Here is a 12,701-nt window from a genome sequence, read left to right on the forward strand (position 1 = left end):
CGTAGCGGTCGCATGGTTCCAGACTGAAGCACCTAGAACCGCTCGGCCACACCGGCCGCCTTCTGAATATCGAAAATGCAAATAAATATTTAACACAAAACAACCTGTTTATGAATCAGTCTAAATCAATGAATGTAGTATTTCAGACCAAGCATAGAGAAAATTATAATATAAATGTTAATATAAACGGTCAGACTATTAAAGAAGTAACCAGCACAAACTTTCTAGGAACTATAATAGACAAACATTTGGCATAGGGGGAGCACATAGATGCACTGTGTAAAAAGATAAACCAACAGATCATCATGCATAAAAGAGCTACGACTGTGGATGATAAAGACCTCAGATCAATGTATTATGGACTTGTCTTCCCACATTTGTCTTATTTAGTTCATATATGGGGAAGTGCACATGCTGGCTACTTAAAAAGAATATTCACAATTCAGAAAAGGGCAGTGAGATGCATTGCAAAAATACCATCAAGACAGACCTGTAGGCAAGTTTTTGTACACTATAATATTATGACTGTATATTCACTGTACATATACCAAAGCATAATGGTGGTAAGGTCAAGCAATAAACACCTCCTAAATAAAGATGTACACAAACATGGTACAAGAGGAAATGAAAATTACTACATGATAAACAGAAATATAAAACTGTCTATGACTGCCCCTGAAGAAGCAGACAAAAGGTTTTTTAATAAACTCCCCAAAATCATTAAATAGGAAACAGACCTAAAATGTTTTAAAAATCATTTGAAACTATATCTCACAGAGAAATGTATATACAGTTTGAGTGAATACTAAGATGGTGTTTAAATATGTTATATCATTACAGAAATGTACCTTTAAAAATTATCATTTGTGTATGTTTGGATTTGTGTGTATATATAATGTGAAACATGTAATACCTTTGTATGCTTATAGACTATTTCTGTTTAATTATTTATTTCATTTATATATAATGAAATCAAGTTTGATGTTAATAGCCTATTGTATGACACATCCAATACTTTCAGCTGGATTTTCAGCTAGAGTCCATGGGCAAAGAATAAATAAATAAACATTCATAAGTCTAATACTAGAAAGAGAAATAATGTGCACTATCCTTCGCTCTGCTTTAATATGACACATATTTCTTCTCATCTTATCTAGTAAGTTTCCCCTGATCAGGGGTTCTGGTTGACTTTTCTGTAACTCTTTTTCCCATTTCCTCAGCATCACTAAGCTTTTTCCTCCATCTCAACCATTCTACCAGAAGAAGGAGCCACTGGCTCTGAAAGCTTGCACATTCCCTTATCTTTTATATATGTTTTCTCCTGCTGCTACTTGGTGAGTAGTTTTTTTATCTATCCAGTTACATTCCACAAAGAGGGCCAAGAATTCCTGAAGTGGTGACAATATTGCCTTTCAGAGGGAGAGGGAGAGAAAGAAATTGAACTGATCAGTAGGTCAGCATTTTGCCATATTATAATTGTAGAACTAACTCATTCCACATCACTTTCTCATTTTTCTTTGTCCAATAATTTCTATTCTTCTCCTTCCTATTTTGTTCTATCCTTCCACTGTAATTTTCATAGCTGGTGTTACGATTCATTTTTCTTGCAGTCTGCTTTCGTTTTCTTAACCAGGTTTAGGAGAGTCCATTCTTTTTATATCTTTTCCAGTACTTCACTGTTCTTCACTTTATCCACCCATTTTATTTCCTCCATTCTTCTCCAAACCCACAACTTAAATTCTTCAATTATGTGTCTTTTTCTCTTCATCCACGTCCAGCTTTTACAACACCACAGGAAAAATTCCACACAAAGCATTGACCTTTTCCTTAACTGTAACATGAATTTGTTGCATAATAAACATTTTTTTCTGGAAAATTTGCTTTGCAATTGCAATTCTTGGTCTTATTTCTTTTCACTCATCCAGCTAAAGTAATCCCAGTCCACAAAAAAGGTGACAATAATTTGCCTAGCAATTATAGGCCAGTTTCTCTTGTACCACTTTTATCCAAGGTCATTGAGAAACTAATGAGTATTCAAATAATCAATTTTCTAGATTCTCATCAATTACTTTCAAATAGCCAGTTTGGGTTTAGGAAGAATCTATCAACATGTGATGCTGTTATGAGCTACATATGTAACTGTCTTGAAGCAAAAGAAGAAAACTTTATTGTAAGTACAAAGTTTTTTGATTTATCAAAAGCATTTGACACTGTGTGCCACAACACTCTGCTGCTGAAATTAAAAACTGTAGGTTTCTCAGTCTCTGGTGTTAAAATTATTCAGTCATACTTATCTAATAGATCTCAGACTGTTTACTTCAATAACCAATATTCTAGTTTCTTACCCGTTAACCATGGTGTTCCTCAAGGGTCAATCTTGGGCCCTCTCTTGTTCATGTTATATATGAATGACCTACCTAGCAATGTAATAGATGATACTGCAAACTGTTACTTGTATGCAGATGATATCAGTTTAAGTGTTACAGTGACTACGAACAATAACATAAGTAACTCTACCTCACTCAAGGTAGATATACTTTCTGACTGGTGCACTGCCAATAGCCTGTCTATGAAAATAAATAAAACACAGGAATTAAACATTTCTTATAACAATAGAATCACCTTAGAGACAGTTCCTGTAAAGTCTCTTGGCATTGTTTTGCAAAATAATTTAGGCTGGCAGGCACATGTGAATTATTTAACACCAAAAATTTCTAAAGGAATATTTATGCTCAGAAAATTACAAGCAACAGTAGATGAGAAAATTTTGTTTTGTGTCTATTATAGTTATATTCACTCTCATTTGACGTATGGGACAATCTTGTGGGGAAACAATTGCTACTCAAAATGCTTATTTACAGCCCAGAAAAAAGCTGTCAGACTGATATGTAAAGTACCACCTAGGACTCACTGTAGAGAATTATTTATTAAACTTAGTATTATGACCTTGCCATGTATATACGTATTTCAATGTCTCTTGTGCATTAAAAAGAACTTGTCTAGTTTTGATCTGAATTCTGATGTACATAGTTATAACACACAACACTGTAATGATGTAAGAAAAGGCTACTGCTCATATACCAAAACTCTAAACAGCTTCAAGCACTCATCTGTAAAGCTATTTAATAAACTGCCAGAGTCGATTAAGAGTCTGGAGCTGAAAAAATTTAAGATATTTGTAAGAACTTTATTAATTCAGAATTGTTTTTATACAATGGAAGATTTCTGTGAGCATTATTTCTAACATAGATTAATTATTTGTGTATTTATTGTCATTGTTGTTTGTACATTTACTGATGTTGCTTATACAAGCTTTACATCCCTGTAAATGTTTTGTTTTTGGGCAATAAAAATCAATCAATCAATCAGTTCTCAGTTAGCATTTTTCGCAAATATCTACACTGTGCAACCTATTTATTTTGGCTTTCAATTGTTTACACTTTCTTACCTTCTTTGTCGTATACTGTGACCACATTAGTTTTCTTTGTGCTGATTTTCATTCTGTATGCTTGCAATCCTTCAATAGTGTTCTTGGAAGAGATATTGCTTTATCTGCAAGCAGTACCATGTCATCAGCAAACCTGATGTAGTTGATCTTCTGGCCTCCTATGTTTACTCCCTTTTCTACTGTTATTGTCTTCACTATCAAGACTTTAATATATATGGTAAACAGATTTGATGATAGACAACTACCTTGTCTTACTCCTCTTCGAATTTTTAACCACAGTCGCACTTTTTCTTTGTTGTTTTCTGTCTTATGTGGAGCTGTTTAATTTGTCTTCTGTCCTTCCAATTCACCTTATTCGGTTTTAGAATTTCCATCTTCTTGTCCCATTTCACTCAGTTAAAGGCCTTTCCAGGATCTATGAAGCACAAACGTGTTCTGTTTGCTCTTTCTATATATCTTTCACGATCATTGTAATTAGTCCAGTAGCATCTCTTGTACCTCTCCCACTTTGAAACCAAATTGCTATTCCCCATGTTCTCTTCCATTATATGTACCAGTCTGTGATTCAATACCTTCTCCATAATTCTGGCAGCATAAGGAGCTATGCTTATTATTCTGTATTCTGTAACTGATTTTTTGATGATTGGAAACATCAGAGTCTTGACAGCCACCTGGCCATATGCCACTTTCATATATTGCATTGCACAAAGCTGTCAATTCTACTGTTCCATTCTCATCCATACGCTAAAATAATCCTATATGGAAACTATCCAATGCAGCAGATATACCTCTTGTCATTTCCTTTATTGGAGGTCAGCACTGAAACTCCTTTATCCTCTGCTTCTATCTCATCCTCCATTTCAGTGGTTAAGTGTGGTTTCTCCTTTGCTCTAAACATCTTCCATATGGTCTTTCTGCCTTTCTTATTGATTCTTCCTTGTAGAATATCTTGCCATTTTCATCCACTATTTTTCTACTCCTACAGTTCGTTGCCCATTTATCCAAAGTAACTCTGCACCTACTTATGAAGCAAGTCATATTGTCCTTTACTTTCGAGGTCCTCTATATCAACACATTCTTTTTTTAACCACTGGTGGCTCATGAAAGTCCCCTTCTCAATTGATTATTATCATCTCCTTTGTTTTTATATTGTCTTCTTTCCATCATTTTCTTTATCATCGGTGTTTTTTTTTTTTTTTTTTTGCTCTTTTTCCTTGGAAGTACCCTATTTTTCCTTCTATTATTTTGTTTACTGAGCTTTTGATAGTTGTCCATTTCTCCCTCTGGTTCTTCCTTTATTATCCTATTTTATAATTTGGGTTATCTTTTTGCCCATTGTTTTCATTCCTTCTTATTTTATTCTTTCTCTTTGTATGCTTTATTCAATTTTTTCAGTGTTTAGCTTGTTTTCATTATAAATAACACATGATCAGTTTTAATTCCAGATCCTGGTAGTCTGAGAGTATCTGGTTCTCTATCCTGATAAGATTCATATCTAGTGCTGTTTTGTGGTTAATAAACCATCTATTAGTGCCAAACATTTTCTTTTCCTTACAAAATTCAGTTAACATTTCTCCTCTCTCTCACACACACACACACACACACACACACACACACACACACACACACACACACACACATATATACCCAAAAACAAAGATGATGTGACTTACCAAATGAAAGTGCTGGCAGGTCGACAGACAGACAAACGAACACAAACATACACACAAAATTCAAGCTTTCGCAACAAACTGTAGCCTCATCAGGAAAGAGGGAAGGAGAGGGAAAGACAAAAGGATGTGGGTTTTAAGGGAGAGGGAATGGAGTCATTCCAGTCCCGGGAGTGGAAAGACTTACCTTAGGGGGAAAAAGGGACGGGTATACACTCGCGCACACACACACATATCCATCCACATGTCTGTTTGTGTCTGTATATGTGTGGATGGATATGTGTGTGTGTGCGAGTGTATACCCGTCCCTTTTTCCCCCTAAGGTAAGTCTTTCCACTCCCGGGACTGGAATGACTCCTTTCCCTCTCCCTTAAAACCCACATCCTTTCGTCTTTCCCTCTCCTTCCCTCTTTCCTGATGAGGCAACAGTTTGTTGCGAAAGCTTGAATTTTGTGTGTATGTTTGTGTTTGTTTGTGTGTCTGTCGACCTGCCAGCACTTTCATTTGGTAAGTCACATCATCTTTGTTTTTAGATATATTTTTCCTTCGTGGAATGTTTCCTTCTATTATAACCATATCATATATATATATTTCTAAAAAGAAAGATGATGAGACTTACCAAACAAAAGCGCTGGCAGGTCGATAGACACACAAACAAACACAAACATACACACAAAATTCTAGCTTTCGCAACCAACGGTTGCCTCATCAGGTTGCCTCTTTCCTGACGAGGCAACCGTTGGTTGCGAAAGCTAGAATTTTGTGTGTATGTTTGTGTTTGTTTGTGTGTCTATCGACCTGCCAGCGCTTTTGTTTGGTAAGTCTCATCATCTTTCTTTTTAGAAATATTTTTCCCACGTGGAATGTTTCCCTCTATTATATATATATATATACTACCCTTTTCCTTTTACTGATCTGCAGTAACATGATTCCAGCTTGGAATTCCAACTTGTATCCATCTAGATTCTCCTGTAAACTGCAGAGACTTCGAAAGTGACATTAGAGGTTAATAGTTTTATTTATTAGATTGCTTAGTTTTTTACAGAGACATTAAAGGAGTTTTCTTTTTGTTCTGTAACTTAGTCCAAGCTGCAATGGTTTTCTTTGTTGCTAGTTGTTTCAACAGTAACTGTATATACTCTCCAGCTCTGTCTACCTGAAGCATTCATCTTATAACAGTGGAAATCTTTTGCATGATTCTGTTTTGTCAGGTTTTATGCTTCTGGCAATTAGTCATGCAAGTAGCCCCTATCCAAAGTATTCAGATGACCACCTGTATGTTGTGACTCAGCTAAAGGCACTTCGTCAGTCATCTTCATTCATTCAATGTATTAATGAACGAATATAGACAGATGTGAACTCCCCACTTTTCTTGAGTGTTTCTATAGCAACATCTATACTCTGCAAACCACTGTGAGGTGCATGGCAGAGGGTACATCCCATTGTTCCAGTTACGAGGGATTCTTCCTATTCCATTCACGTACGGACCATTCACATATGGAGTGCACAAAAAATGATTGCTTGAATTCCTCTGTGCATGCAGTAATTATTCTAATCTCATCTTCACAAACCTTATGTGATCACATAAGGAGTTGCAGTATATTTCTAGAGTAATCACTTAAAGCTGTTTATTGAAACTTTGTTAACAGACTTTTTCGGGATAATTTATGCCATCTTCCAGCAGTCTTCCAGTTCATTCCCCACAGTATCTCTGTGACACCCTCCCACAGATTAAACATATGTGTAACCATTCCTTTTCTGTGTACTTTCAGTATCCCTTGTTAGGCCTATCTGGTACAGGACCCAGACACTAGAGCAATATTGTAGAACCTGTCACACAAGTGATTTGTAAGCAATCTCCTTTGTAGATTGATTTAAATCTACCACCTGATTAACCCTCAGCTGAACCTAAGTGATCATGCCATTTAATATCTCTACAAAGTGTTACACCCAGGTATGTATGAGTTGACAAACCCCAGCAGTGACTCATTGATATTGTAATCATACAATACTATGTTTTTTTCGTTTTGTGATGTGCAAAATTTTGCATTTCTGAACATTTTAAGCAAGTTGCCAATCTCTGTATTATTTTCAAAGCTTATCAAGGTCTAACTGAAGGGAGAACCGATAGAGGTACTGAAGGTACCCTCCGCCACACACCGTCAGGTGGCTTGCGGAGTATGGATGTAGATGTAGATGTAGAATATTCATGCAGCTTCTTTCAGACAGTACTTCACTATAGATAACTGCATCATCTGCAAAAAGCCTGATTTTACTATTAATATTGTCTGCAAGGTCATTAATGAAGAGCAAGGGTCCCAACACACTTCCCTGGGGCACAACTGAAGTTACGTCTATATCTGATGATGACTCTCCAACCAAGATTATTATTTGAGTGATAGAGAACTCTCTCTGCTTGTCAGATACTTCGGTCACATGTGTTACCTAAAGATTTCACCATTTCATCCTCTTGTTTTATTAAGGCAAAATTGGTATGAAATCTTAAACACAGCTCTGATTTGTCTTGTTGGCTACTGTATGTGAAAAACATTAAGCTTATGAGTTATGCTTTGCACCTCTATCCTTATTTCCCAGAGGTAATTCCTGTTCGTTTGTATACTACCTATGTACCTACATAAGATATGATACATAAGATGATTAGAAAATCATATTTATTTATTTAACTGTGAAATGTAAGGTATAGAAAGAAATTGGCAGGAGTAGTTCAATTTTTCGATGTGAAATAAGTTAAAAGTAGACATTAATGATTATAGTACTCCACAGTTGCTCTGCCTTAATATAAAATTATTAATCATGCTATATCAGGTATTAGATTCTTTCAGGACAGCTCTCTAAATTATTTAAATATTTTACACCACAAGGAAAAAGTGAAATGAAATAAAACCCCTTGTGTACATATTCTTGAAATATACTGTTGCTCAGTAAGCATCAAAGGGTATGGCTCCTTAGATTATCTTATGGCACACTGCATTCCCATCTTACTCTTGGTTGTGATCTTTAACAGAACAGTAACTTACTTTGAAGAGATAGTGAGTTTTAAAAAATCAAATTCTAGAAGAGATTGTAGTAAGTGACATTAGTATGAATGTAGTTTCTGATTTCTTAAACTTATTTTTAGGCTCTTCTTCACACTGAGATCGGTCATATGTAACATGTGGATAAGTAAAGAAGCTATTTTATGAAGTATTTGACTTATGTGTTTGAAAAGTAATAATAATGAAACTTTTATTGGGAAATGGACAGCACTATGAAGAAAACATATTAATAGTTTTAATATTATGTGATACTCAAAGCAGTAAATGTAAATATTTATAATTATGTGTTATTACATGTACCGTACATTGGCTGAGCATTATTATAAGAATGGTGGGGTAAGTAATGTGTGTGGCTAAGGGACAAGTTCTTGTCCTGAGAGTGAAGGCCTGTGTTTTGAGTGAAAAATGCAATTTTTTTAAAAAACATGGTTCGCTCTTTGATTAAAGCAGTTCATCTAGTGAGCAGGTTTCATTTCTGAAAAGTGAGTGGGAGGTTTGTAAATCACCCAGTATCATCTTCCATAACCTATTCACTGGACTTGAAAAGTTTTCCTACCACAAATTTCTTTAGACATTGGAACTTGTGGAAAATTCAGCATTAGGACAGATGTTCCAACAGTTTATCAGTTACAGTGTTCACTCTATTTGCAGCCATATGTGATTGCTGAACTGTTCAGAATGGCAATCAGTTCACACAACTTAACCAGTCATAGCTTGTATGGGCTAGAAGCAACCAGGGCATGTGGGTTGTGGGCTGGTCATCACTGACAGTACTCTGGTACTATGTGTGCTGTGCAAGATTCAGCAACCACTTTAAGATGTGAGTTGTGTCTTGGTAAATAGGATTCTTTGTTTCACCACATGAACTGTGACGATGGGATAAAGAACCTTTACTTCCTCAATACCTTGTTGGACAACGATGAAATATTCACTCTTCTTGTGTTACTGGTATCAGTTTACAGCCTACTAAGATAGCTTGAGAGCCCTTCATTAAAACAAACAAAAAAAAAAAACAACTGAGCTGTTATGAGGCATTACAGTGTCAAAACTACTATTATTAACAGAAGGGAGGACAGAAATGACACTTTTTGTATTCAGAAAAACATTTCCAATACCTTGAAATCTATGAAAAAACTGTACTGACACCCTTCTCATTGAGATTGTTCTGGCACAGCACACAATTAAACCATGAAGCAAGTGATAACAACCAAGTCATCTGAATTTCACATCTTAACTTACCTAAGAGTGGTGTGTCATGCTGTGATGTAATCTATGTTGATGTGAAAGAGCTACAAGAACTTTGAGGTTATGTTTGTGTCACTGGAGTGAAAAATATGAGAAAAATAATGGTGTATTAGAGAAAAGGCAACATTTGTATTAATTGTCAACAGACCCATGTTACTGGACAACAAGATAGCTGGATGAGTATGCTTTGAGGTTCAACTATTTATTCCAAGTGTCATAAGATGTTTCAATTGTAGATGGTTTAGACACACATTGTACCTTGTAAAGGCAATCTTACCCATGATAAATTTGATCATCAACCTACAATGTAGAATAAACATGAAGTGACCAAAGTATGTTAACGCCCAGCAATTGTCAGTGCGTGGAGCAGAGAATGTAATAGATATTTAGAGGAAGGGAAAATCTAGGGATGTGATATGACTAGAAACATTTCATTTGATAAATAAAAGTATAAAGCATTCTAGTCAGTGACATATGCAAGTCTCATGACTGCCTCTGCCATGGCTATTACAAAATAACAATGAAACATGAACAGAAGTCACCAAGACTGTAAAAAACATCTCCATCCTAACATAGTTAGTATTTGGCTTGCAGCAACTTGTCATTTTGTCATTCCATATTTCAACAATTTCTCTACTTGTCTTCATTTGGTGTGGACTACAAATTTTGTTCCTTGTTGTTTTGACTCCTGCCAAACTGTGAATGACGCATGCCACCCATGCCATTGCAATTGTTTTCTGGGTGTTAAACAATAACAGAGTCCAACAAAGGTTATGCAAAAATGTAAAAAGGTTTAAGTAAGGAAAGTGCAGTAAGACTAAACCTCTCGCTGAAAAGCCTCTAAACAGATTTTTGTGTATGAATAGAAAGAGATAGAGAGAGCATTCAGATGTTTCCCACCATGATTTAAATAAATTGAATCTCGGATCCCACACTAAAGCCTCTGACGTGTTGATTAAATTACCCACCACTCTTATCTCAGTTGCTTCATTTAATACACTGTCCCAGAATGCACTACAGGGCCGATATCTTTGTGTTTCATTTCATGCTTATGAATGAGACAGTATGCAGTGACATTTGATTTAGTTGGGTGATTGAGTCAGAAGTAATGCTTGTGTTCTTTATGTCTTTGTTCAGCACTTCTTATTGTCTGCACAGTATATGAATGCCTCTTCCACACTTTATATAATATTATATATGTGTCCAGTTTTAGACTCCTTGATCATCATTCAATAGCACAGTATACTTTCTAATTTTGTTTGAAACCATAATTTTGAAGTAGTCTGCTGATCTTCCCAGAAATAGATCCAGCATGCAATTTTAGCTCCTTCTTCATTGCTGTCGACTCCATCAGTAGCCAGTGCTGATTTGTGGTTTAGGGCATGCTCAATCTGTCGTTGTCAGTTCCTGGTCATCTTTAAAACTTTCATCAAGAGTCTTGAGTTCTGTGGTGATTCTTTCTTTGTCTGACAGCAAACACACTGTTTTCAGTACACATGCTGAACAATTTTACAGTACTGCTTCTAATGCCACCCTTTTACTCAGCTACATCTGTAACTTTCCGTGACCCATTTCTAAAGAAAACTGCATTCATACTGTTCTAAGAACACAAAAAAGCATTAAATTTCTCATCTACCATTTGTTCTTAGCACACTTCTACCCATTTTTCATCCTTTCAAATGGAAGCTATATGGGATAATATTTCTTAGGATTTGGCAGAAAAATAGATATGATAGAACTGGAACATTGGAAAGTGTAGAATTTGCAATGAATAGGGAGAAGTATATGAAAGGTTGTGGATCAGCCAATTCCTCCATTAAATTCACTGTGCCAGAGACACTAGGCCTAGAGTGTAATGAGGACCTATGATATTTGGAAGCTGTAGGACTGTGGAGAAACTTGAAGTTTCAAGTCAGTTTGTGAGGTGTGCTATTACATGCAGTTGGTAGGCACTGGCACTGCCTTGCATTTGTAATGAGTAGGCATGGGTCATTCTTGTCTACAGACAAATATTTTTATGGCTGACATACTGGGCACACACACTACAATACAGTGTGGCAGTGATCATCAGAGTTGATAACAGTAGCTCTGGAACTGTGAACTGCTGCTATGACTGCCATGCAGCAAAAGGACGGAGCATAGTACTTACGGGAATTGAGGCCAAATGTCAAGCAAGTACACTGCTGGCAAGTTTGTGACATGCTTGGAATTAGGATTAGTCTCCGTGCTCCAGGCTGCTCGACCAACCCCTGCATCTTGATAAGAGTTGAGGAAGTGGCAGAGAAAATATTGAGGACATGATATCAACTCTGTTACATAAAGGTTTCAACTCCTCTTGACTAAAGAACAGCATCGAAACCGCAATTGTGCTAAGGAATCAGCATACTTTCCCATAAACAGTGTGACATCCAAAAGACCCAAGATACATAATTATTATTAGTCAATGTATTTACTGTCGCACATGGCAATGGTAATGTTACTGATCTGGGTTTTCTGCTCTCCATAGCAGCATTTCCTGATGTTGTTCTTCCTGCAATTCTTTGGTGTAGTGACCATGTTTGTTAAATGAGAAACACAAGATTGTAAGAGTTGACTTGAAAGCTTTTCACATTTATTAACATTAGAGACACTACAATGATCAATTTGTATTAATGTAGTTATATCACAAATAACTTTAAGTTTATATTTTAACAACTAACTACTGACTGAATCACAAAAAAAACTGTACATTTTGGCTGATAGTGACCTGGAGCTTTGACATCTTACACAAAATGACTGTGTGTTGTGCTATCTGATACTGACACAGAAATGTTGATCAAATGAATGTGATCTACAAACAACACCAACAATTCCAGTCTTGGGTAACAGAAGAAATATTGAATTTAATTGATGAAAGGAGAAAATATAAAAATGCAGTAAATGAAGCAGGCAAAAAGGAATACAAATGTCTCAAAAATGAGATCGACAGGAAGTGTAGAATGGCTAAGCAGGGATGGCTAGAGGACAAATGTAAGGATGTAGAGGCTTATCTCACTAGGGGTAAGATAGATACTGCCTACAGGAAAATTAAAGAGACCTTTGGAGATAAGAGAACCACTTGTATGAACATCAAGAGCTCAGATGGAAACCCAGTTCTAAGTAAAGAAGGGAAAGCAGAAAGGTGGAAGGAGTATATAGAGGGTCTATACAAGGGCGATGTACTTGAGGACAATATTATGGAAATGGAAGAGGATGTAGATGAAGGTGAAATGGGAGATACGATACTGCGTGAAGAGTTTGACA

This window comes from Schistocerca cancellata, chromosome 2, assembly GCF_023864275.1.
Source record: "Schistocerca cancellata isolate TAMUIC-IGC-003103 chromosome 2, iqSchCanc2.1, whole genome shotgun sequence".
Classification (NCBI taxonomy): domain Eukaryota; kingdom Metazoa; phylum Arthropoda; class Insecta; order Orthoptera; family Acrididae; genus Schistocerca; species Schistocerca cancellata.